Raw genomic sequence first — 6,000 nt, 5'->3', positions numbered from 1 at the left:
CTGTTGGACAGAGGCTGAGTTTTGGCAACATTAGCTGCTACATTTCTGCATTAAAAAGTCTCAAGCAGGTGCTACTACCAGACCCTCATACCAAGGATTTTAAGGAGCCACTTATAAGTATTAAACCAGATCCTAAAAAGAAGGTTCAAGCATGGGTCATTTTCCCATGAACACATTTAAACTCTTTGTAGATGTTGTAGGTTAAATTGCGTCTTCCCCGCTAAACACATGTTGAAATCCCAGCCCCTGGTACCTATGAATGTAAACTTATCTGGAGATAGGTACTTGTAGATTAATCCAGTTAAAAGGAAGTCATGCTGGATTAGCATGGGCTCCTCATCCAATGACTGACTTGTATCCTAATTAGAATTAGGCTTCTACCCTCTCACAGGAACTGGGAGATAAGGGGCGCTGGCCTTCATCCATCAGTAAGTTTCAAAGAGGTGGTCCTTGAGAAGGAGATTTCTGGGTTGTAAAACTGATAGGAAGCTGGGAAAAAGATCTGCATATCAAAAGGGCAGAGAAAGAATTTACAGTTCCCAGTGATGAAAAGTGAATGTTCTAAGAAAAAGGAAGTTATGGGCTTAAAGGCAGGAAGAGGACTTGCAGGTGAGCTTTCAAAAAGAACTTCCCTGCCATACCTGGTTTTCAGACTTCTAGCCTCCCAAACTCTAAAAGAATACATTTCTGTTCTTTTAAGCCACCTAATTTACAGTAATTTGTTATAGCAGCCCTGGCATTTGATAGAGTAAATAACGCTCTGCAAACAAAGACACCTCTGGGATGGAAATGGTGTATTGTCACTCTGAATTTCAAAAAGAAACAAAACACCTGGACAACAGAAACACCCTCCCAGGAAAAACAGAGTTATAAAGGTGTGAAATAAGACACTTTTTTAAGGAATTTAAATAATCTCTAAATTTAAATAGACCGAGTAGTTAGTTATGCATGGATTTTGTTATAATTTTAAGCATCCATCCCTCGTCCTTGGATTGTTTATGTGTCAATCCTTCCCTATAAGGTATGAGGAAATTAAGTCTCATTCAGCTCTTTCCCAAGACATTACTTAACAAATATTTGCTGAATGAATGAATATAAAAATTAAGGTAGTGAGTGACCAAAGTCCAAGGTGACTCTCTCTTCATCTTCCAAAACTCAAACATCTAATCAGTACCTAAGGTTTGTTGCTTTTACCTTCTCTAGATCAGTAAATTCCAATTTGCCTTCTCTGTCTGCTTGTCCATCATTTTCATTCAGAGACCACTCAAGATCTTGTTCCCAGACTGTTTGTCACAATATTCTTGGCCTCTAGTTTTTACTTCTCCAAAGCACTCATCACAGTGCTTCCCGTTATTCATTTAGAATAAAATATGATTATAATTTTCTTGATTGATATGTTTCATGCCTCCAAGCTATCAGCTGTCGTATACACCCAGTGGCTCATCTCTCGTGTGCCAGGCAGGCCCCATAAGGCAGGGAAGTCTCAGTGCCTTTTCACATTCCATTCCCTTTGCCTGGATTGCCCACCTTCACTCTCTGTACCAATGAACACGTCTTCCGAAAGTCTGAGTTTAAACATCATTTTCTCTCTGACACTTGCCTGACATTACCTCACTAATCTGTCTTTTTAATGTGTCTTTCATATCCTTATCGTGTCTTAATTATTTTTCAAAAGATTATTTCTCTACTGATGTCTTAACGTATCTTTGCAAAGCTTTCATCTCCTCAGATTCTTGCCCAAAGCAAGTTTGGTTGGTTGGTTGGGTTTTTCTTTGCTTTTTAGGACCGCACCTGCGGTACCAAATTAGTTGTTCAAATGGAGGCTGATACAATAAATAAGTAAAAATATAATGTATTTAAATCATTAAAAATGCAAATAAATATACTGAGATTAATAATAGGTCGCACAATATTAAAATATGAAGAACCAAAGGTCTTTGGCAAAGTAATTGCATATCATGGAGTCCTAGGAAATACTATAAGTACATTTGATGTGCATTTACAAGGCTATGTAAGATCTTAGTGTAGTATTTATAGACAAGGATATAACATGGTTTTAAACAATATATTATCTAGAGAAATATGTTGAGACAGTACTCGAAAACTAATTCTCATCAAATTTTAGATTCCAGATTCTCTGTTTATGTTTCATTTACCTAGAAGTCAATGCATTCTTTGCATTCTTAAATACACAGCTAACTTTTGTACTGTTTAAGAAGTCCCAAACCTTCCTAATGATAAATATATTGGTTTTTCATCAATTATTTTCCTGTTGAAGTTAATTATATAAAGAAAAAAATGAAGATACATTTAAAACTTAAGTTAAATTAAGATTCTGTACTATGTTGACAATATAAAATCCCTTGAGAATAAAAGTTTAGCAAGAATTATTTTTCTTAAAATCACTACTCAGGGATTTATACATACCTAGAAGACTATGGGCAATTTGAGCATCTCAAACAAGGCAAGTGCTTTTAGTCATAAATGTAAAATAGCACCAAATTCACTAAGGTATCAGGAAAAAGTTAAACTTCACTTTGAAAAAGTTTATTTGAAAAAAATCGAAGTGTTACGGAATGGCACTAGTATGATTTGATAGGTATAACCGAAAATACTTAGGAAATTAAAGTAAGTATTTGTGGAAGTTACCATTCATTAACTATAACTAATTAGTTTGGCAATTATAAGTGACAATTAGTCTTCTGAATGAGATCACATGCATTCATAGTCCTGTGGACTAGACTGCATTATCTTACCTCTCCTGTAGCACATTACGAAGAGTTGACTACAGCATTGGACAAATGTGGATGTGACTCCAGCCTGCATCATATAGAAGCAGTGTAACTTGGGGAGACGTTGCTTATAATTTCTGAGGTCCAGAGATTTTCTAATACATCCTATGGAAAGAAAATTTTCATCTGATTAAACAAAATTCATTATTTACTACGCAAACTCCATTCCCTCCAAAACAATGCTAAATGTTCATTATTTATAGATCTACCACTTGTGCACTAAAATTACATATGCGGACGCATAAAATTAAGCATGTAATTTTAGTGCATAAATATTATGCATCATTTTACATATATACATATATATATATGTACATATATGATATGTGGGACCATATTTGTTCGTGTGACTGTGGGTGTATATGAATATGCACATGTGTGTGTGCATTTATGTGTATGTCTGTTTATGTGTATGCGTATTAAAATCGAGTGAGAAAATTTCCGTAGCATCCAACCTAATAACATTCCTCTAGTTGGAGAAAATGTTTTAGTGCTGCTTAAATTTATTGTCACCTGAGTGATGTTTTAATGGATGACATTTTCCCTTTTTTTATTACTTGCTTTCCATTAAACCATGGGTCTTATCCTGAGTTGCTTATCCTCAAGTCGTCAGGTGGAGGACTACTCTGGTACATTTTTCTGTACCCCTTCCATAGAGACAGCCCTTCTTCCAGACACTCGACTGTACAGGGAGACAAAGGCACAGATGGCTTTTCTTTGCATTTGATGAACTGAGATACAATTAAAATTACTGGCTCTGCAGCACATTAACCTGCATTCTCTGTGTGCTTTGAAATTGAACTGGCTTCTAAACGATCCCTCAAAGAGTGACATATCTGCTGTTTGAGTTATTTCTGAGGTTCAAAAGGAAAATTATTGGATGCAGGATATATAGTGTCCTCGTGACTATCTGGCCTTTCCTTTATGGATGAGTGAGATAAACTGAGGTCACATACTGTGTTTCTAATGTTGGACATTATGCTTTTGGGAAATTTTTTGTAAGTATAAATTAATTCTGTAGTAGAGATAAAAGTAAGAGAAAACAGAAGGATAATTATTCAATAAATATGGCTGACATGAGCTTGCATTGCTGAAAGATTATTAAAATATATGCACCTTTAATAAAAACACGGTGGAGAAGACCTGTTTTACCCTTCCACGAATGCCACACTTCTCAAAAGACACAGTTCAGATGCTACTCTCTCTTGGAGGTCCTTCTCTCAAGCCACATCATTCCCTATGTTCTTCGTGCTCCCAGACCATTTTGCATAGTACTTTCCTCTTATTCTAGCCTCAGTCTCCTCCTTTCAGGCTTCCAACACCCATTCTTCAGACAGGAATTCAGTAAAATTTATCCCAGTATATGTAGCACCTCATAAAGAACCAGACATTTAATTCTCAGTGGGAACTCAAAAACATTTAATGAATAAATGAATGAAGTACACATAAACCCACAAAGCGTGTATGGTCAAGAATGAGAAAGGGTCACAGCTAAAAATGCCAGGAACCTAGCTCAAGTTAGCCTAAGCAGAAAAAAATACATTGGTTAAATAGAACTGGGATTTTAAGGACAAAGCAGAATTTACTTCAAGCACAGCAAGTAGACTAGAAATTATTTTCTTAAAGCTCTGTACGAAAAATCCTGGTCTGAACATCAATAATCACTTTAGGCTTCCTCTGATTAAGCTATCTAGTATTATTTTCCTATTTCTATAGATACCTAGGGTAGAGGTGAGCTAAACCTCATTTAAAATGTATGGAATGGGGATCTCCCTTGTGGGTCAGTGGGTTAAGAACCGGACTAGTATCCATAAGAATGTGGTTTCTTTCCCTCAGTGGATTAAGGATCTGACTGATTAATCAGTGGATTAAGGATTAAACTTGTTGCCACAAGCTGCAGCATACACTGCAGATGCAGCTTGAATCTGGTGTTGCCGTGGCTGTGATTTGACCCCTAGCCTGGGAGCTTCCATATGCTGCAGGTGCAGCCCTAAAAAGAAAATTAAAAAATAATAATAATAAAATACATGAAATGGGATTTTCATAGGAGAGAAGGTGTCTCTTAAAAAAAAAAAAAAAAAGAAGGAAGTGATGACTAAGCAGGCCCAAACTTCAAATATCTACTTAAGTGAAAATCTTCTAAAAAAATAAATTATTGGAAGCATTTGGGTAAGTAAAGAAGTGCCCCCAAAAGAAGTTACCTAAAGCAGCATTTCTTTGACTCCAAAACGTGAACATCTCTAATCAAGTACATTCATTTATTCTCATATGTTTTCATTTATTTATGTATTTAGCAACAATTTATTGTGACTGTATTATGTCTCACACAGTGTTCCCAGGTGCTAGACTAGTTGGGGGTAGGGGAAGACAAATAAATAGATGATTACAAGATGGTCACACGTTCCATTGACTTTTATGGAATATTCTGTTAAACAATTAGCCTGAATTAATGGCATGATGGGGTAATGACTAATCTTTTAAGTGATACATGATTGGTATGTCAATATCTTTTTTTATGATTATGCATCTATCTAGTCATATTAAGATGAAGAGTAAACCGAGCACAAACTAACATGTTAGCTTGATTTTCTCTATGAACATTCTGAAAAATGTACCTTATTAACATTTTTTTTTTTTTTTTTTTTGGCTGCACTTGGAACATGAGTAAGTTCCTGAGTCAGGGATTAAACCCTTGCTGGATCCTTAACCTGCTGTGCAGCAAGGGAGCTCTTCTTATTAACATTTCCAGGATAACTTTATGATATTTCTGTTTTTTCTTTAGCTCATTATAAAGGTAGAAGGCAGGTTTTTAAATATGTGGAGTTGTATTTAGCTTAAGATGGGTGCTCAGTGTAGATTTCCCCACATCAATTACTACGTTCTTCACTTCATTCTCTAAATTGGATTTGGGATTAGATAACAGCAGAGTGACTCATTTTTGAGGTTCAATTGAAATCACATTGTGAATGATTTAAGAAAATGAAACCGAGAAATTTACATACATTTAAAGAAGAAAATTCTACACTTTATGAGTCAATAAAACGAAAGTGAGAAGAAAAGTAGTTGTACACAAAGGAATATAAGTTTTCAAATGGTACAAGAAATACAACTTTCTCTTTTCTCTACAAAGGATTATTTTTAAATAATTGGAGAGTATTTATTTTATAAAATAATTTTATAGCTTTTCCTCCCATTCTTATTATTAGCT

The 6,000-nt window shown here is 35.2% G+C and overlaps 1 long non-coding RNA gene across 1 annotated transcript in view; it reads right to left on the bottom strand.

Moving 5' to 3' along the window:
• Nucleotides 222-6,000, bottom strand: part of LOC106507545 — a 185,199-nt gene continuing 179,420 nt past the window's right edge. The window contains exon 3 of the long non-coding RNA XR_002344278.1: nt 222-2,897. This is a non-coding gene — a long non-coding RNA (uncharacterized LOC106507545). The remainder of the gene's footprint in view (nt 2,898-6,000) is intronic.

The sequence above is a fragment of the Sus scrofa genome, chromosome 5, assembly GCF_000003025.6.
Source record: "Sus scrofa isolate TJ Tabasco breed Duroc chromosome 5, Sscrofa11.1, whole genome shotgun sequence".
NCBI classification, from domain to species: domain Eukaryota; kingdom Metazoa; phylum Chordata; class Mammalia; order Artiodactyla; family Suidae; genus Sus; species Sus scrofa.
Note: the sequence above shows the minus strand (reverse complement) of the source record. Positions and strands in the feature narration are given on the sequence as shown.